Here is a 22,130-nt window from a genome sequence, read left to right as displayed (position 1 = left end):
CACGGATCATCACAACCTTCAGTATATTTCAAACAAAAGGAGTTTACTTTGAGGTAGTGTAGGTGGATGGAGTTGTTTAAAGATTATGATATAACTATCTTATATCATTCGGTCAAGGCCAATGTAGTAGCGGATGCCTTGTGTAGAAAGGCAATTAGTATGGGTAGTCTTTCATTGTTGAGTGTCGAAAAGTGACCATTAACCAAGGATGTTCAACGGCTGGCAAATAGTTTTATGCATCTTGATATATGTGAGTCAGGTAGAGTTCTGGCACGTGTAGAGGTGAGGTCCTTATTGATAGAGTAGATTCAAGATCATCAGTTTAGGATGAAAAGTTGTATATTATCAGGTATAAGGAGATGCGAGATGAGGCTAACGAGGTAACTTTGGACTAGAAGGGTGTTTCGAGGATTAAGGGGCGGATCTATTTCCTAGAGTGGGCAATTTGACTAGATCTATAATAGAGAAGGCCCATTATTCACGATATTCTATCCATTTAGGAACAACAAAGGATATATCATGACCTAAAATAATATTACTGGTGGTGTAAGATGAAGAAGGATGTGGCAGAGTTTGTGGCTAAGTGTTTGAATTGATAGCAAGTGAAGTATGAGAAAAGGTGCATTACTTCAGAGGATGACAATTCCTGAGTGGAAATGGAAGTGTATCACTATGGATTTTGTTGTTGGGTTGCCTCATACGTAGGGGAAGTTTGATTCTTTTTGGGTGGTTATGGATAGATTGTCCAAATCAGCCTATTTTGTGCCTATTTTGAGTCCGACATGCGGAGTAAATATCCTCATCTCTTTGATGGTCCAGGTATATTCTTTCTCTTCACATTCGAGGACAAACATTTGTTTGAAGGATGGATGATGTAACGATCTTTTAAGTCGTTTTGTGAATTTTTCTTATTTTAACCCTCCTTATAGTTGTTAAATGTGAATTATGACTTATGGGGGCGGATAGCCAACCTTTTCTAAAATTAATATGGGCTTTTATTAATAAAATAAAAAATGAAAAAAATTATTACAAGGGTGGACCAACCCACCAAAATCTGTCAATATTTGGGCCTACAAAAATCGGATCAACAAAAACCGCCCCAATCCTTCCAGATGCACTACTATATAAATGTCCATAGGGTTTCCTAAATGTTTTTTGTTGTCTTCTCCGCCGTTTGAGCTACTTTTCCTGGGAGAATCCATGATGTCGGCGATCTTCAACCTTCAATTCGTGATGCTTGTCCTCGGATCATTAACTCGTTGCCTAAGACCTCCATGATTCCTGCTATTAATAGCTCTCAAAAGTGAGTATTTTACCTCAGTGAACTTCATCTATTTAGCTCCTTCTATAAATCTTTAACCTTCCGTCTCTTGTTTATACTCTTTCTCAGCTGTATTCTTCTGTAAATGGGATAGTACTTCTTTTTTGGCACTGAAATGAGGGTTTTAGGTCCCTGAGTCAGATTACATATCCAAGTAAGCCCTAGTTCCTATTCTCTTTTGACTACTATTTCTTGTAAAATCCCCTTATTTCGAACTTGTTGATAGATGTGGAAGAGAGGGAGATAAGGGATGATCAAACCCACCATTCTTGAATTGTATTCTGCTTCTCAGGTGTATTGATAAGATCAAACTCACACAACCGTCCCTCATTACTTGAAGTCCACTTTTGACGGCTGGCTCTGTATAGTCTAGATAGTTTTTGGTGTTTGTGAATGCTTTCTTGGGTTTTAAATAGGTACTTGCAAGCTGGTTTAGCTCTGTTAGCAATGACTATAGCCTTCAGCCTCTTCATACTTTTTTTCAATGACAGTCGAATGTATAGACATTGTAGTTTATCATTATTCAGGATTTTCTTACCTTTGACTTGTAATTGCTGAAATGTTGTTATGCTGAATCCACCACTATCAATTGTTGTGTTTACTAGATGATCCACCAACTGATTCCCTTCTCTTAAAATGTGCTGAAATTTTACTTGCTTATCATGAAGTAATTATGTGATTTGTTCAACATAATCTACCATATTCCATGGGAAATCCCACTCTTTAGTTAAAATCTTCAACAAAATAAGAGAATCTATTTGAAAGATTAACTTATTAAGATTGGACAAATTACAATGGATTGCTGCTTGAAGCATAGCATATGCTTCAGCCTCCATGTTAATAGTATCTACAATCTGTGCCCCCTGTGCATAAGAACTGATCCCTGGATTCCCCCTAGAAGCTCCATCTATATTGTACTTCAACCAATCTTCTTCTGGAAATTGCCACTCAACCTTTGTTAGCTTGATTGTAGATCTCTTTTGTTGTAATTGCTAGTGAGTCTCTGGCCACATAGAAGGGAAAACTTGTATAGAATTTCTCACTTTCAGTAGCAAACCAATATTCCTATTAATATTGAATATTACTTTATGAGTTGACAAAGATTTCCCTTCATGTTTTGCGTTGTTTCTTCTTCTCCACAACTCCCATAAGATAATGCTAGGAACTGACTGATAGTATGCCTTAGTTTCTCCCTATTTACCATCATTCCACCAGTAGGTAATGAGTTCTCTTAGACCGGTTGCTTGCATATTGATACATGCACAAGATGAAAAATAGGACCAAGTCCTGTTAGCAGTGCCTGATTTTAGAAACACATGTGAAATGGTTTCTTGATCAGGCAGTGAACAACAGCAGCATCTAATAAGTCCTTCTACTCCCCGTCTTCTCAAATTATCATCAACAGGAATTTTTCCTTTCCGAAACCTCCACATTAAAAATGCCATCTTAAAAGGTAAACCTTTCACCCAGATGTTTTCTATAAACTACATTCCTCTTTTCCCTTTGTCTAATATAATTCTAGGCTGACTTGACAGTGAATCTACCATTTGACTCCAACATTCATGTTGGACTGTCTACTCCCTATGGAATTCTGATGGATTCCATGATATAATCTGTAACTTCTTGTGAAAAAAGTTGATACATCAATTATGAATTCTAACCTCCATTCTGAAACATGTCCTTCACCTGTTGATATTGATTGTCCCATTCTTTTGAATTCTCCAAAAGTGTATAAAAATCTCCTTCCTTTGTCCAATTATCAAATCACATATTTGAATTTCCTTTCCTTATTCTCCAGAAAATTTGGTGCACCACCAAGTCTCTTGCCTGTAACATCTTTTCCCATACCTGAGATCCAACACCAGTTTTCCACACTATCTCATTTGGGTGTTTATTTCTGCAATACTTATTCTACATATATCTTCTCCAAATAGAATCCTTGGTTCTAAAGTTCCACCATAGCTTTCGAAACAAGGCCATTGACACATCTTTTATGTTCCTGAACCCAGTCCTCTTTCTTCCTCAAGATAACACATCTTACTCTATTTAACCCGATGTCTACTCTTACCCCCTATGTGTGTACTCCAGAAGAATTGAGCAAACTTTCTTTGAATTATATTGAGCATATTTAAAGGGGGATTCATGATAGATAAAAAATGGATTGGTATACTCTGTAAGATATGCTTGATTAGAACAGCTCTTCCCTCATAATATAGAAGCTTCCCTTTCCAACCTTGCAATTTTCCACTAATTCTGCTCATCATAGCTTGATAGTAATCCTTCTTATTTCTTATATGAAATATTGGACAACCCAGATATTTGGAAGGGAATTCCTTTCTCATAATTCTAGTAACCACTTCAGCCAGTACCACAACTCCTTGAGATACTCCCTTATGTAAATACAGGGAACTTTTCTCCTTATTAACTTTTTGACCTAACACTTTTTCATATTTCTCTAGTGTATTGGTCACTTTCTGCATTGTTTGTAAATCAGCTTTGCATAAGATTATCATGTCATCATCAAAGGCAAAGTGATTTACTTTAGGACTCTCTCTAAAAAATGCTCCTGTCATACCATCAGGTCCTCCTGCACTGTTTTTATTCAATCCCATAACTGCCTCCTTGACTTCTTGAATATCTGGAATCCTATTCATATCTTTATTCTGTTCAGCAGTCACTACAGTAGGTAATTCATTTAGCATGTCAAAGTCAACTATCTCTTTTTGTTTAGTAAACTGTCTCTGAAAGAACTGAACAGCTTCCTCAGCTATGTCTGTCTGATTTTCCAAACATTCCCCATCATAATTCCAAATTCTTGTAATATTCAGTCTACTACTTTTTTATTTCACAACAACATGGAAAAATTTAGTGTTTCTTTCCCCATCTTTAAACCATTCCAAACCTGCCTTCTACCTCCAAGAATCCTCTTCTCTCTTCAATTGTATGTTTAATTCAGCTTATGCTATAAATAACATCTATCTATTATTGGCTGAAGGATTTTCCTCAAATTATTTTTTCTAACTCTGATGATCTTCTCCAATGTTGCTATTTCCTGAAAGATATTACCAAAGTATTCCCTACTCATTGTGTCAGTATACTTTTAACCCTTTTTAACTTATGATGAAACACAATAAAAGGATTACCCATTACTTTAGTTACCCAATTTTTCTTTATTACTTCATAACATGCTTGTTCTTTTAGCCACATATTTAGAAACCTGAAAGGTTTTTGAACATTTTCCTCCACTGTATTAAAGTGAATCTTCAGAGGAGTGTGATCAGATCCACTTCTAAACAGGTGTTCCACTTTAAGAACTAGAAAGAGGTCCTATATTTTATCATTACAAAGCACTCTATCCTATCTTTTGAATATACATTCCTTCATCTGTCCTTCCATTCCACCAGGTATATTTACTTCCTTTGAAACCTGGGTCCTCCATACCACATAAATTAATGCAATGCTTGAAGTCTTCTGTCTCAGCCACTGTGACTATTAGTCATCCTAATTTCTCCTCTTCACTAAAAATTACTTGAAAATCTTCCCCTATCATCTATGGATGTTGCATTGTCTGAGCTATTCTACAAGTGATTCCCATAAACATAACCTCTCCTGTTGAGTGCATTTAGTATACACCAAATACCTATTTCTTAACTGGCCAATTGAATGGTGAGTTGTTGCTCCTCATCCTTTATTATAACAATTTCAATAAAATCCTCAGTAAATACCCATATTTTTCCAGAATAATTTGCAGCTGCATTCTTCATGTTCAATCTCTTTCTACATTAATCAATTGTGTTATTTTACTGAAAAGGTTTCATTAAGCCTATGAATGTGAAGCGATATCTTTTTTGCAAAGTGATGAGCCTAGTAAATGCTTTTTAAGCGTTCACTAATTTGATATTCCATATTAGAGCATTTATCTGGACTTATTTTTGACTGAATTCCTTGTCTGCATTGAGGAAGTTTTAACTTCCTTATCTTTCTTCTTCTACACACCCTGATTTGATTTCATCTTCTCTATCTGCCTTGGGGATAAATTACCTTCTACTTCTATCTGCTCTATGGTTTTTGTTAAGTCTCCTCCATCCAAGTCTGCATTATCCTCATTACTGAACTCCTCCTGATTTTCCACCTGAATTGCTAAAGGTAATATGTTTTCAATTACCATATTTTCTTCTGCTGTATTATGATGCTAAACAATTGCCAACTGTGTGCTTTCATTCTGTTCCCCTGTAACTTTTGGTTCATGTAAATTCTCCACTTCTGTCAAATTTGCATTATACACTTGATTCATTGGCGCTAATGTATTTATTTGTTGAACATCTTTTCTTCTTTCCTTCTTCTCTGATGCCTGGTTGTGATCTTCCCCTTTGTTTATATGTTCTCCCTCTATCTCTTTGTTAGAGTCAGTTGTCCCAAAACTATTATTAACCAAATCTTTTGTCTTTCTTTCGGTAACTTCTGCTACTCTGCACTCTTGTCTATGCCCATCTCCTTGTCATTGTCTTGTTCTTCCTTGCTTGTTAAAGTTTCAAAAGTATTAGACACTGGGACTTCTTTCTGCATTTTTTATTCCACTTCCTAATTATATGGCCATATTTATCTTTCTTATATCTGCTTCTCCGTGTATGCCATTGTCGATTGTAATTATTTCCCCCTTGTTGCATATTATCTCTTTCTTGTTGGTCTTTCCCCCTCCCCCCTTCCAATTGTTGCTTCAATTGTCTCCTTTGTTCCCCTCTTTTCTCTCCATTTAGCTCTGGATGTTTATTCCAACATTGATTATCATGATGTCCCTATAATTTGCATTCCTTACAATATTTTGGCATGTAATCATAATGTATTTGAATCTATTTTGACCTTTATTACCTCTGTGTCATCCTCCTCCTTATTAATCCTTACTCTTTGAGGCAATTCAGCTATCATATCTACTTTGAGATGTTTGAAAGTGATTTAATAAGTCATTGAATTATTGATCTTTAATAAAGTTAAGTTTAGTCATGGTCAACCTTTGATCGAAACTCGAATTAGTGTCATAATATTTTCAATGAGGTCGGAATGTACTTTTTAATCAATGTACGTAGTTTATTTGTTTCCTCAAGGTTCCAAATAATATCTGAGGATCTATTGGGTATTTTAGATATTATTTTAGTTAGGGTTAATAGGCCAAATCAATTTTTCTTAATTCTTAAGACCTATCTATAAGAATAGATTTAAATAGAAAGGATTTAAAAATAAAATAAAAAATAATAACACCAAAAATATCGAGTAATGGGGAAACAAAGTTGAATCAGTATTATTTTCTTTCAAACCCGCGTCTTCATGGAGAGTAAGGATTGCTCTTAAGGCTAGTTATGATTTTCTATCAAATTGTTGTTACTGTCTTTGTGCCTTTGTGGGTTTAAAAATAGGTTTAATTGTTGGGTATGTGTGCGCACATAATGACAAGAATCAAAAGAATGGGGCAGTCAATGCGCACATAATGACAAGAATCAAAAGAATGGGGCAGTCATTGGATAATGATTGAGGCTAATATTAAGTAATTTATGGAATTATATTTATGGAAATGGGCAGTGATGGTTTGCATGTTAATAGTTAGGCCGAAAGTTATTATTTTAGGTGAATTTAATAGTTAGACTATATAACTACAATACAAAAAAATTGTTAAATTGTGTTGGTTTTTTTTTTCAATTTGTGATGGTTTTTTACCGCAGTAAAAAGAATTGCGGCAGTTTCAGAAAGTGCCACAGTAAACCTTGCCACGAGCATGGCAGTTTTGCGAAACCTTCATGACGTTCGCCGTAAAATAAATTTTAAATTTGTGGGAATTTTTTAAGTTAATAAGTGACAGGTTAGAACACTCACAATATGATATTAATGTTTCAAAAAAAAATTGTGGGAGTTTATAACCCCCTGCAATATTATCACAATATCACAAAAAAATATTGTGGTATTCTATAAATCCCACAATAAAATATTAGTTATTTTTGAAAAAAAATTATGTGGGGGTTTACAACCGCTACAATATAATATTAATGCTTAAAAATATTATAATTAATGGTAGTTTAATTCCGCCACAATATTTTTATTGCTTACTTTCTATTTGAATCTTACAATAGGAATGAATAAATTAAAAGAATAATTAGTCGCAGTTTGCAATATTTGGGATAAGTGATGCATTCAAGAATGCTACTTCTTGCTCCAGTATTGCAAGAAGTAACATTTTTTATTGCATCACTTATACCAAATGTATTTCCTGTTCTGCAAATAAGACACTTGTAGCTAAATCGTGGAATTCACTAATTACATGGATCCTCTATTTTGAACTTGTTTACAACTACTCAAGATATATGCATATTTCATAGAAAATATATGGTATCACAGATAATACATCCTGACAGCATGCTTTGGTGCAAACTTCAAGACCTGCCCACAATTCTCTGAAGTTTTTTTTTAAAAATATAAAATAACTCGAATTTGAAATTAATGTGGTAAAAGCACGTAAAGACTATTGATATCTGTTGCTTGAATTCTTCATAACAGCATACGAGTGCATGTCAAATCCCCCATAAGTACTATCTTTTTGAAGGATCCGACACGAGTACGATAATATTTAGGGGAGTCTGATCAATATAGCTATTGATCAATTAAGCACCATAGCTCTCATAGTACCTTCATGTCTACTGGGAATAGAACTACTTGTAGGCAAACTCGCAAAAGAATGAAATGAAGCTAAATTGTCAAAATCATCTACTACTTATGATAGGCCACCAGTAGACCTAAAAATGAAGCTATTTGTAATATCTCTTCAGTAATTCTACAGGAAAATAATATTTAAATGCTTATTAGTCACATCTATAGGCGTCACTTGGATTGATGGGCTAATTGGTTCCTGTCCGAATCAGTAAAACTGGCCTGCAACAACCTGCTAAAATACGAAGAGGCTAAATTATTTATCTATTGATCTTACATACATCACCAATTTTCATTGGCGTGTTATTTTCCAATCATTTTTAAGTATCTCTTGGGACTGTCTTTGGGATTTGGATTGACATTAAGGATCACTTGTAAATATTTATGCTGATATATAGCTATGTTGTTTAAGTCGCTTTGTCAAACAAACTTTTTCACTAGGTATTTGCACCAGCATAAGCATTGGATAGGTAAGGTCTAACATCTTTACAATCAAGTTATGTTTTCTTTGTGAAGTAGGCTGAATGACAGCCTAAGAAATAGGGTCTTAGATGTTCCAATGATAAGGAAAAACATACTACGTGCAGTTAACTTTCAAAGAACACATCTTTCCAATGATACAAAAAACATACTACGTGTAGTTAAATATCAAAGAACACATCTATGCTCAGATAGCTCACTAGCACACATCTTAGGACATGCTGAGACCAAGTCACTAAGGAACTATTTGACATTCAAATAATTACAAGAAAACAAACATAACAACTTTAACTTTTGGATAGCTTGCTGCCAGACACAGATTTAAGAACATATCCAAGAACATGTATCGCAGTTTTGCCATTACCTTGATTTAAAAAACAATTACAAGAGCATGTATTACCATTAATTATGAAAGATAACTACTCTGTATTCCAAGTTACGTGAAAGGATTCGTCATTATTTATCTATAATATTTGACTCACTTCTGTAATTAACATTATCCTGTACAACTTTCACTTCTGCCAAGTAAATAAATTGAAACGGGGTTGCGGTCTTTTCTCAAATGCACTTCAACTACTACTTTAATATATTCTTTCACTTTTACCATTAAAATAATAATAATAATAATAATAATAATAATAAGCACGTCTCATTAGCTTATTCAACAGCATGCCCTGTCAAACTTGTCAAATGAGGCGGGTTGACAGTAGAGCTGATAAAGATAAGGGGCGATATTCCTTGTTCTAGAAGCCAAAAAAATTCTTATATTGCTTTGAGTAGCTTATCAGAATCATCAATGAAAAAAAAAAGTTGAATTTCCACATTTCAGAGCCATAAAAGAAATATTTTCTTTCCTTTTAATGATGAACTCAAATGTTGCGTGCAGACAAAAAGAAAAGGTACTAGTATCTCTATACCATAAAAAAGACATACCTACACCAAGTTTTTGGCTCCCTCATCACATTTCCTGCAAAGAACATCGCTGATTTGTCACCATGGTAACCCTGCATAACCAATCAAGCCAAGCAGAGAAACAGAGAGAAAATTGAGTTTCAAGAGTCATGTACTGCATTATTAAGCCACTTATGATTAATTAAATATCAGGTGAGACACAGAAGAGGAAGCTAAGAAGATATTGCACCATGAAAAACTCATCCTCCATACAATATGATGTCATCAATGTCCTAAAGGAAACAAAGCTGGCTTTTTTAACAGAAGGAAATATAATACATCTTTCTGATTTTCTTAATAATTTTGCAACAACAAAAACAACATACTCAGTGTAGTCCCACCAAGTGAGGTTTGAGAAGGGTGAGTGTATATTGACCTTACCTCTACCTCATGTTGAGGTAGAGAGGCTATTTTCGTTGCTTAATCATTTTGCAAGGGTAAAAATTCTTTATAAATTGTTTCATAAAACATTTACAACTTTATAAATTGAAGAAAAGGCTTCCCAAATTTCTCTACTTACAAAGTGACTACCTTACACCACCAAGAAAAGCCTACAACCATACCATCTTGTACTACCCATCACTAAAATCCCAACTGATCACACTTCTATCAACGCCCTATCTACAAACATCTATTGAATATCCTCACCTTTGGCGACCTCTACTAAAAAGATACTCTAGAGACCTCGGCCCTCCGATCCCCCTACAATATAATGATTAAACATCCATCACCATGACCACAAGCATCCTTTCTACCCACGTATGTACTATGGGAAGAAACTGGTGTTTTGAGACTCAAGTAGGAGATAGTATTGGAGAGTATAAGGGCACTGGATACAGGGAAGAAGATGCTTGAAGGTGGCAACAAGGAGTTGGAAAAATTATTATCTATGATATAGGATCATGGTGTAAAAGCTATCGTTTTTTAATAATAGCATAAGAGGGAGCAAGAAACCAATATAACCCAAATTCATTTAAAAGATTACAAGTGTTAGAATATGAGCGGGAATAGGAATAGCATATAGCATTCTACTTGAAAAAAAGCATTGAAATATAATATCCTATTTGGAAAAGGATTAGAATGTAGTGTCTAGAAATAGGGTCTCATAATGTTAGTTACAACAATTCAATAATATTCTTCACCAATATTTCTCACAAGTACCAATAGTTAGAAATATAGTGATTTAAATCCCAATCAGCAGACAGGTAAATCAACACTAGCAGATTACATAAAAGATAGTATTAGTGATGCAAAATACCCTAGTTCTCAAGAATGAGGATGAGGACATCTTGAAAAAACATGAGGACCCAAAAAATTACATCATATTTATAGCTACAAGAAGGCATCTCATACCATTTTCTCTCTATTGATTCATAACAAAACATTGGCTTAAACGTAAAAGTTGAAGCAATTAAGTGACACATAATGGTACTAATTAACTACAACAAACAACTAAGATTAAGATAAACGGTGACATCAATATTAACAATATCCCCATCTTGAATCATTAAATATCACAAAGCATAAGAATGTTAGCCTATTGCAACGTTAAATTCTTGGTTATAAAGAAAATAACTATTCAGTAGAACAAACCTCAAGTGGACGTTAATCTGGGATTCCGTGGAAAATGCACTCGTTAACTTATGTGCATACGCTCTTCGAAAATCCACCATAATTAAGAGGTGATGGATAAAAAGTCCAATCAAAAAATAGAACGAATTAAAATCTTCTTCGGGGCGGGGGGGGGGGGGGGGGGGACAAAGATTATTTCAGCTTCAATTGAATTAGAAAAATCAAAGGCGAAGGAAAAGGAAAAGAAAAATCGTGCCCTTTGGAGAAGGAAAAGGAGAGGGAAGAGGGAAATTTTGCCGCACATAATTTTTAGTCTAATTTACTAATTACCCTCCTAATGAATATTAAAATCTAGAAAGATGGTGTACACTTCTGTCTTTTACGACATCTTAATTCTTTTTCCTATTTTTCTCGTTTATTTTATTATGTAAATAAAGATTTTTTTTTAAAATGGAACTAACTTATTAATAAAAATATTGTTTCTTAAGCATAATCAATATATCTATATCTATAATCTATAATCTATAATCTATAATCTATAATCCATAATCTATAATTTATAATCTATATCTATAATATATTAAAAGTGTGAAGAACCTTTAGAAAAGTGATTTGAATTTTTTGCCTTTCATTAAAAGTCTCCGCAATAGATAAAATCGTCTTTTCACATCATTATTTATTATATAATTATATTTATAATATTAGTTCCTAAAATATATAAAACTAAGGGTCTTAAAATATATGATAAAATAAAATATAATATTTATAAACTACTAAATATAGGTAATCCCCCCTCCCCCTTCCTCATATTTCACGTAAACAATTATGATCCGAAAAGAAAAAAACATAAAAACTACCCTAAATAATTTGTTTAGTTAAACACATAATATATTACCTTAAATAATTTAATAGCATGATTAATTGTTGTTTTTTCCAAAAGAAAAATAACCTTTTTTCATATTTAAAGAATCCTTTTCTTAGAAGAAAAGTATTTGAACCTCTATAAATTGATTATTATTCCTTTCACATCAATGTAGAGATATTATTCTCTCAATATTATAGTTTTCTTTATATCAGTCATATGTAGATTTAATTTATTACAAATTATGTTTTTATAATTTCTCTATGTTATCATCATTCAAGAATTCTTTGTTTATTCGTAATATAAAGAAAAATTAAATAATAAATATTCGTATTATTCTTCATCTTTCTTTTTTTTTCTATTTGTGCTGTAGGAATATGCAGTTTCTCAACAGTTTATAATCAGGTATTTCAGTTATATTTTCTATAAATTTTGTACTGTTAGGCTATAACTTTATGATTTTTTTTATGATTAATAATTAAAGAATCCTAAAATATATGATGAATAAATTTATCCTTTTTATCGTCGTTCAAATTTTTTTTGTTTCTTGATGATGTAAATAAAAATTAAAGAATAAATATTTATATTATTCTTCATCTTTCTCGATTTTTCTATTGATAGTATATGCCTTTTTTCTTCTTTTTTTTTTCTATTTGTGTTGCAAGAATATGTAATTTCTTAAAGGTTTATATCCAAATATTTTTCAGTTATATTTTCTGTAATTTTTGTATGTTAGACTATGACTCTATGATTTTCTTTATAATTAATAATTAAAGAATCCTAAAATACATGTTAGTAGGAAATTAATAACTTTAGCTCAACAAAATAAAATTATTATCTTAATAATTTTTTTATGCACAGAAAAAAGATATTACTAATTCCATAATGCATATTGTAAAATTAATTATAGTAGAACACACAAATTAAAAAAAAAAAAGTAACATAGAGAAAGTCTTAAATAGTAAAAGTCTTAAATACAATGTTTATTTACCAAAAAAAAGTTGTATTATAGTTACTTTAAAATATTTAGTCACGTCAATAGATTAGAATTAAGTATTCAAATTTATTTGAAATAATATGTTAAATAATTTATGAAAGAAAAATAAAAAATTTCATAGTTTGGTGATTTTTTTTGAAGAAAAAGTATTTGAATTTGAATTTTTATAAATTAAGAATCATTCCTTTTTGCAACAATATGGCAGGAAACAAAAATAGGTTAAAATAATTTTGAGAAATTACTTCTTGAAGAATAACGAAGGAGAAAAGATGTGGTGATGAGTTATTATATTTTCCTTTATGTATAGTTTTTATTTTAAAAGTTTTATGCTATTTTTATAAAAAGTTGTTTACATAATACTCTAACATACACAAATAATTTATTCTTTTATAAAAATTTATTATTAATTTAAGCGAGACACACGTGCAAAGCACGTATGTTTGACTAGTATTCTCTAAAACTATGGAAACCAATGAAAAAGATATCCAAACAAATAATAGCGTAAAATAAAGAACAAACTAACAAAACTTGTTAAAATAATTCTTTTGATATTTAAGTTGCAAAATATCATAAATTAGATAAAATTATAAAATTTTAAAATTATTAATTATTTAATCTAAAATATGATTATTAGGTCTGTAAGTCAAATTTATGTGAATGAGGTTACAAGCAATATAATTAATTCAAATGAGTTAATTATTTTTTGATAATATAAATGAACGATAACACAATAACTAAATGTGTGATAATTAAGTAAATAATTATCAAAATAATACATACACACATAAAGATTATCTTGTTGGTTCTCCTAGATTGGGTGATGAAGATTGTTGAGGAGCATAGATGAAAAATTAGATAGTACAATTGTGGAAAAATGGGGACTTTATAGGATATTTAAAAATTAATTCTTTTTGAAACTCCACTTATTTTAATCGTACATGACTAAATAGATCGTGAGAGTTCATGACATTATGTAATAAAGAAGACTTACTTGGGATTTCAAAACATGGTTGTTATCTAAGTTACCCCACGCCACACCCCACACCCTTCCCTAGTTCTTTTTTAGATAGATAGTTTTAGATATCTGAAATTAGAGTTAAGAAGGCACATCTGATTATTAACTCTCGAAAAAATTAATTATTCGTAGATTAATTGACATTAATCAATTCAACATTTCACTCTGATCACTTTCATCAAGTTTTCAGATATGTTAGATCTATTTAAAAGTGTACTTAAAAGGTTAGGTAAATCAAACAATGTCCATATTGACATAAAAATACTCGAATCAAAGAGTAAGAGTCGAGCTCCAAGGTATAAATCAAAAATTCATTGTAAAGATGAGCTACTTATCCACCAATTGGATCAAGAAGATCCTCCGATAAATGATGGACAAGAGCGAGTGTCAATTAGTATTCATTACTGGGATTCAAGCTATGTTTTTTTTTGCAATTAAAACTCTAACTGGAATCTCGATGTAATTTTTGGGATACCTATGTTTCAGATATTGAATATTTTACTCAATTAGTCCTTTCAAATGTTAAAAAATTATTATGAATCACGGTTGATTTCAAAAAGGTGTAAAATAGGATCTAAAATTTGGTATCACAAAATTGTTAATTGCTTATGGTGAAACTGCCAAATTATTATCTTATACAATCATAATAGATTATATAAAAGAAAAAATTACATGGAATAGAAAATAAGTCATAGTTACAAGACGTCGCTAATCTTTAAAATAATTACCACTTGCAATTAAGAATTGAATTAAGTAGCTAAATATATATTTATGTTGTACTTGTACATTTGTATATCTCGGGGCTCATATATCAATCTCTAATTTTTTCTTTTGGGGTGAGGTGGGGGTGGGGGGTGTGACAGAGGGCTTTCTCTAGTTTCTGGGCTTATATACAAATCTCTAAAAATTTATATTTGCATACAAAGTAAATTTTGGGGATCATTCAAATCTCTAAGTGAATTTGTATTCGTATATATGTAATACAATCTCTAATTTGAAAATTTAGCTAATAAGTATAGTTATATCTTGTAATAGGCAAACTTTTGCTATGTCGCCTCATATTTCGCCTAAATATTAGCTATGTCTGAAATTTTTTCTATATAAAACGTGCATTTTATGGCGATTTGAAATTATATAAGCCATTATCAAGCAAACACATTTTATTGTGAGTTTTTTGAAAATGTCTATTAGTACTAATAGCGAAATAAATTGTGATGGCATCGAAACACATCATTTAAGCTCATTATAATGATTATAAATGACTTGTTTACTTAAAATAAATCATGGAGATCGTTCGTTATAGTGCAACTATAAAAATGTGCATAAGAAAATTGCCAAAAATGGAATAATTTTAAGGAGGTTGAAGCACACGTCACAAATTCAATCTATAGTGGAGGGTTTTTACAACCTCCATAATTAAACTGCCACAAAAAAAATTATTTTGCGGCAGTTGACACAAATGCCACAAATTGAATGTGTAGTGGGGGTTTCTTATGACCCCTATAAATAAACCGCCATAATTTAACAGTTTTTTTGTAGTGTTAGTGTAAATTAATAATAATCATGAGGTAATGATGGTTAAATGTGGTAGAGTGAGCTAATCATTAACATTAATAATATAATTTGTATATTCCATGTTCACCATGAATTCAATGATTTTGATTTTTAAGAGTTAAAAAAATTGAGTTTTAAGTCTAGATTCTTAGAGTGAGAATTATAATTTTGGAGATCGAATAATGTAGTTTTAGTTGAAATATGATATTTTCGTCTGTATCCTTATGGACATTTTGTATTTAAATAGACTTTGACTATTCAGAAGTTCTACGAAAGGGCAAGTTGATAAACTAACGCTTGGGCTTCGATTTGAGGCAAGTTAAAATTTTCTTAGGCTCTTTTTCAAAGTTGTATGTGTTAGTTATGTGTAATAAGAGTAATGGGGAATGGGGGCCTCGTATAGGTTAAGTGACTAAAATTTATGTGGGTACCGATGTTAATTGAGGGGTTAAAGTAAGTCAATTGTACGTTTGAATTATTTTTCCTATTTTCTAGCCCGATGGGCTGATTTGCTATGATAAATAGATTATTGAAAATGCTAGCTAACGTGAAATGCTTTGCTTAACCTTATTGTTGATTTGGGATCAGAGTTACATGCCTGCAGGTCATGCATTGCATTACATAAGGGGTCGGAGTGCACACCTACACAATTTATTTATTGGAATCGAAGTGCACTCCTACACAATATAAGGACCTTGTGAGTCCCCCATGGTTCTTGACCTTTAAGCCATTGCTCGGTAGGTGTATGACGTTCCATGGTTTTATGGGACTTACGATGGTTAAACTTTGAAAATATGCATGTACTTAAGGTTATTTTATTGGACCTGATGTGTTTTTGGAGTGATTTTGTAGAAAACTAGGTGTTGAAAGCTAACTGAAAGAAAATGAAATGAAAAGACGAAAAATGACTACTTACTAAGAGACCTACGACCCATAGGTACCAGCTACGGGGCGTAGGTGGGTTCATAGGTGTCAGAAACTGAAATTCCAGAGGCCAAAATTTGAGGACTACCTACGGCCCCCTGCCTATGGGCCGTAGGTTCCACCTACAACCCGTAGGTGGGTTCGTAAGTGGCCACCAACATAATTTTACCAGATCATTTTGATGTTATTTCTTAGGGTTTCCAAGTAACCTAAACCTACTCCTATGATATTTTTAGTCATTGTTATGTACGTTTAGTTAAATTTTCCTCATTTTTTTTTGGATTTGAATTCTAGGATTTTCATGTAATCTATATATACCTTTTTTTATGTTTTTAGTTAGATAGTCTAGGGATAGGCCCTTTGGGGCTAAGTTTACATTATTTACAAATATCTTTTGATTCTAAGATTGGCTTGTGATCTTGGGATCTTAGTGTTTTGGGTTTGTTCTTCAATTTGAGACTTTGGATTTTCTTATTGTGATATTAATTCTATAATTTTGTCCATGAATTTCATGAATTATCTTGCAACTATGAGTGGCTAATTCCCTTATCTAGGGTTGTGGGAACCCTAGAGGATTAATGAAGTAGAGGAAATGCCAAGTCATTCTATATAAATATTCTTGCATGTATTGTAGTTTTCTTTGATTTGATTTTCTTTTTAATGGGTGCACACATTATGATCCCGCCTATATTCACTACGAGACTGATCGGGAGGTAGAAATTGGGAAAAGAAGATCACAATAGTGTTTGGAGTTAACTGCCAAAATAAGCTTACCTGCATTATCAACTTAAGACGATTATATTTCATCTAATAACTTGAGACTCAAAAGTTAATAGTTAAATTGGGATCCAGGGTAAGGGTAAGTAAAGTGACACCCTCAGACTCAAAAGGTAAAGGCTAAAATCTGTCAATGAGTCCACAAGACAGTTAATGGTACATAACTTATTAGATTTTGCAGGCAAGGTATTGAAATAGTTTGATAGTTCATAATAAATCTACGGAGTTAGAATCTAGGGGAAACACAAGCCTAGTGTTCTTAGATTTATTACAACCTCAAGTGTCCAGTTCTTGTTATTTACTATTGTAGTAAATCCCTCCTTTTTACTTTTTCGGACTACCTAGTGATTTCAACAAGTTTGAGAAGAATTTTTGATATATTCCATGTGGAATCGAGCCCAACCTAGTTGGGTTACTATATTTTGACAACAATTGCTTTATCCTTCAATTGAAGGTGTAGTTTTGGTGACATCAAAATTTTAGCATCGTCGTCGAGGAATACGATTGTAGATTGACTGATTAGAATTGTTGAAGTTGTCAGATCTTTTCTTTCCTATTTTTCTTGGGGTATATTCTACTGTATGCCTACTCCTCTTGAGATGAAAACTTGGCCATAGGAAGTATAGAACGATGAAGACTTATTTATTATTGATCCTTATCCTTTTGATATGGTGCATTATTGTAGGAGTGCGGCAAATATAGCATGGGAACAAAAGGAGAGCCTGATGGAAACATTGATATACCTTGCAAACAAAAATCAAGAGCTTATTCAAAAGTTTGATAGTTTTGGCTTGGATATTTACCACTTACAAGTAGAGTTGAATGTGAAAGTTGTTGCATGTAACACCTAACAACTTAGTTATGGGTAGTGTGAGTTTGAAAAAATTCTGAAAAGCCACCTTGAGGAACTGAAATTGAAGGAGTCAACAATTGCTCATACTCTTATGGATAATGTCATTATTAAGGAGAGCATGCTAGATTTATGTGGGGATGTAAATAAGATCGGAACTCTTGATTTGGAGTGTATTGGACCTTATCCGAAGCATTTTTTCATATTATGTTTTGATAGTAAGATATTGATCGAGCCATCTGAACCCAAAGAAAAGTGCAAGAAAGAGTGAACATATATCTATATTCTTGAATTTGTTGAGCCATAAAAAAAGAATTGCTTTCCTCGCGTAAGGGCAAAGAAGTACAACATGCCTCATCTATTGCTTAAGTCCTTTATTTTTATACCACTGCCCCTTGAGCATAATAGGAAATCAGAAAAACAATTGGGGGTAAAATTTATAAGTTCAAATAGAGAGATAAAATTAGAGGCTTAATGAAGTCTGAGTAATCAAGGTACCCATGGGCTTATTGGTGAAGTCTGAGTAACCAACATAGCCCCGTCATGCCGCGAAGCCAAAAAAAGCACTGCTTAGGAGGCAACCCAGGGTATTTTGTTGTTTGTATACATATTATTATGATTGATATCAAATCTAAGTACCTATGGTGCCACAGGTATATTTCTAACTCTCTTGTTTTGTAGCGACCCAATGCATTACATGTCTTAAGTTGAAGGTAGGGTTGGTTGTGGGTCTTGACGTTCTTTTGGGGGTTTTATTGTCGTGCCTCTTTTACCTGGTGTTCTGTTTGTTAAAATGTAAGGGGGTTTCACCACACTATGAGGGACCAGGTCTCTTAGAGTCAAACACAGGAAATAAAACAGTAAAGCACTAAGAAACTAAAACTTTGCAGGAAGATAAAGAACAAACTGGTTTAACGTTGAAACCTCCTTGCTCAAGGGAGGAAAAAACCACTGCATGCCCTCAAAAGCACTCAACAATTCACTAAAATCAAACTCTTGATTACAAACTCAATGGGAACTTAAATCTAAGCTCCAGCAGTTTGTAACAACTCTATTACAAACAGACTCTAACAACTCTGCCAAGAACTCACTTCGATAGTGATTAACTGTAACTAATATCAAGCTCAAGTAACTCTACCTAATCACTCTCAAGAACACAAGAAAAGAATTACTCTTATAACATAAGTAATTCAATTATAGACAAATACTTGACTCAAGAACATACACACTCTCAGCACACAAAGATTGGGACTTAAACAATATTTGAGTTTTTGCTGATTTCTCTTTTTGAACAATCTGATTAGAAAAACTAGTGAATTGAGAAGCATTATTTCTTTTATAGTGGAATAATGATTAGGGAAGAAATCTGATTGGGCCAAGTGCCCTGAATGGTACACATCTCACCTACACAGTTTTTTACACTAAAAGACAAAATTATGAAGGCCATGGGCAGTTGTATGTTTCCGTGAAGAACCAGGGACCTGGACTTTGTTGCCAGCTGGTCATCATCAAAAGAAGATTTTAGAAATTTTCCCCTTATTGATGATGACAAACCATAGAACTTGGAGCATCAAATTCATTCACCTTATTTAGTCAGAGCCACTACTGCCAGTGAATGTTCCCTCTATCACTATGCACCTTGCTTTCCCTTGTAAATATATCATACAACTTAGGGACCTGGTCCCTTGTTGTCAACTGACATCAAAATTCATTCAGTATGTTTCAATTTTCTCCCTGTCAATATACCTACACTTATCATTGTTCACTCAGTTTATTATTCCACCTATCACATGCACCATCAACATTCAACATTCTTCCCATTATCAATAATCATACTTCACCAGCATTTAACACATATGCACATGGTACCTAGTCCCTAACATATCATGTAACCACATATGCACCTGGTACCTAGTCCCTAACACATCATGTAACCACATAGGAACCTGGTACCTAGTCCTAACACATCATGTAACACACACCTCACCTAGTTCCTACCACATGAGTTTGGTATTCATCTTTATGGCATTATTAAAAAATGATAAAAATAATCTAAGAGCAAAATAAGCACAAGTCAGTTAACTCATGGCCACTAGGTCAACACAAACATGAAGAACAACTTTAAAGTAAAGAAGAGATAGATGCAACACATAAACAAAGGATTCATTCATTTTCTAAAAGAGATCAGTACCATTACAACATATCAAAATAAACATAAAAATTCTAATTCATCAAAGGCCACTTTAGAAATAAGAACTGGAAATGACACAATGATGACAAAGGGACAAAGTTTATAGGACTTAGGTAGAGGGGGGATTTGGGGAGAAGGATTAGAGAAACAACTCCATTCTAGAACTCTCTACAGCGTGAGCATTCAACAATTGATTAGTGAGGTCTTTAAATTCTGCATTTAGACCTTAAACCTGCTTAGTGAGTTCTGGAATCTTGGTTTGGAGCTATACATTTTCTACTTCAAGTGCCTCAGTGGCACCAGGTCCCTCAGAGTATAACTTCTGATTCTACATCTTCAAGTGCACTATATTAGCATCCTTAGCGGCCAACTTAATCCTCTTCTCCTTCATTTTCTTGCTTAAATTCTCCTGAGCAGCCAATAGCTCTGACACTTAGGAAACAATTCCCTCTTTTCCATTTATGCATTTATTTTCCACCAATGTTGTCAAACTAAAATTCTGTTTGACTGTTCCAAGAGTCCCTTTAGTCCCAATCATTTCAAAGTGATCAAATACCTTATTCAATAAGTACCCATAAGGTATCCCATGCCTTTCTTTCTTCTCATGCACCACCTTATTTATGTTCTCTATCATAAGAGCAGGCAGACTTATTAGCTCAAATTTGCTCAGACTCTATATAAAAAATGATCAATAGTAGAAACAATGGTCCTTTTCTCTAACCTGGGAAAAAGGGCCATGTTTAAAAATTCAAACACTAATTGGAACTCATTTGTATGAAATTTCTTTCTCATATCACCTATTGATGTTCCCTCCTACTTTAGAAGCATCAATCATGAACTCAATTAAAACTTGTTGCTTTACAACAATCCTCACCCCTATAACAAGCACATCCAGGATTTTCCCTAGTGATTCCTCATCCAGTTTTATCTATTTTCCTTGGACTTGTGCAGTAAGGTTTAGCCAATCATCTGAGAAATACATAGTGTAGTAGAATTCTCTTACTTCTTCAAACAACATAGGAGCTGGTTTCTGTAGGAGGTGTAACCATCCCTGGTGTTTGACATTTTTCACCAGATCTACCATGATAGGTTTCTCATAAATCATGGGATCAAACATTCTACCAGATAGTACTTTCTGGGTTTTCAAGATCGTATTTCTTGCTTCTCTAGATGCTGACTTCTTTTCTTCCTCTTTTTTTCTTCTTTTAGAATCACTACTTGGTTCCTCTTTAATAACTCTTCTCTTCTTAGGACCAGGTCCCTCAGAGAATCTTTTTTTTAACAGCAATGTGTTTCTTTTTGCTTCCAGTAAGGCTGCCAGATGTTGCATAGGAGGACCTAGTCCTTCCCGCAACATGAATTTCTTTTTTTCTTTTCTCGATTGCACCAGTAACATCAGGATCAATGTACCCTCCTGATCTAATCTCTACGACTTCAACATTCTCCTCATCCACTATGACAACTTTCTTTAATCTTTTTCTCTTAGTAGAAGAAAACTTGGTAGACTTCATAACATCTGCTAATAACTTATTTTCAAATCCCCTCGTAGAATATGATCTAGAAACCTTCACACCATTATCAATCATCCTTGATTTTGCTTCCCCATTGTTTCTTCATAGATCGCATCATAGGTAGTTCATCCTCATCCTTCTCGTTAGGAGGTAGCATAATTTCTCAGCCTTTTGTCGTACCAGCCTTGTCACTTACTATTTGCTCTTCCACATAAAAGGAGTTTTCCTTGGGATCATTTGCAAGAAGAAGTAAGTTTTTAGCTACCTTATTCACACTGCTGAAAGGTCAAACCACTTCACTGGTATTTCTTCATCACATAATTGAGAAAAAATAAGGTTTAAATCTGAGAGAGTGGGGGATCCAAGTACTTGAAGGGTTTCTGAGAGTTTTATTTTTTCTGGTTCTTGAAAGAAATCAAGATTTAAGAGTCT

The 22,130-nt window shown here is 33.1% G+C and overlaps 3 long non-coding RNA genes across 3 annotated transcripts; 2 read left to right on the top strand and 1 right to left on the bottom strand.

The window, feature by feature from the left end:
* The first annotated feature begins 1,120 nt into the window (after nt 1-1,120).
* LOC124895578 lies at nt 1,121-1,922 on the top strand. The gene is made up of 3 exons (XR_007051808.1): nt 1,121-1,303; nt 1,391-1,475; nt 1,548-1,922. It is a non-coding gene; the product is annotated as an uncharacterized LOC124895578 (long non-coding RNA).
* A 3,430-nt stretch (nt 1,923-5,352) lies between these two features.
* Nucleotides 5,353-21,303, top strand: LOC124895585. Its single transcript, XR_007051811.1, has 3 exons — nt 5,353-5,467; nt 12,253-12,284; nt 15,693-21,303. It is a non-coding gene; the product is annotated as an uncharacterized LOC124895585 (long non-coding RNA).
* LOC107858621 lies at nt 7,178-11,468 on the bottom strand. The gene is made up of 3 exons (XR_007051809.1): nt 11,039-11,468; nt 9,428-9,498; nt 7,178-7,747 (listed from the first exon to the last, which is right to left on the bottom strand). It is a non-coding gene; the product is annotated as an uncharacterized LOC107858621 (long non-coding RNA).
* Nucleotides 21,304-22,130: the final 827 nt, after the last annotated feature.

This window comes from Capsicum annuum, chromosome 2 (genome assembly GCF_002878395.1).
Source record: "Capsicum annuum cultivar UCD-10X-F1 chromosome 2, UCD10Xv1.1, whole genome shotgun sequence".
Lineage (NCBI taxonomy): Eukaryota > Viridiplantae > Streptophyta > Magnoliopsida > Solanales > Solanaceae > Capsicum > Capsicum annuum.
The sequence above is the reverse complement of the archived record's forward strand: the minus strand, read 5'-3'. Positions and strand labels throughout refer to the sequence as shown.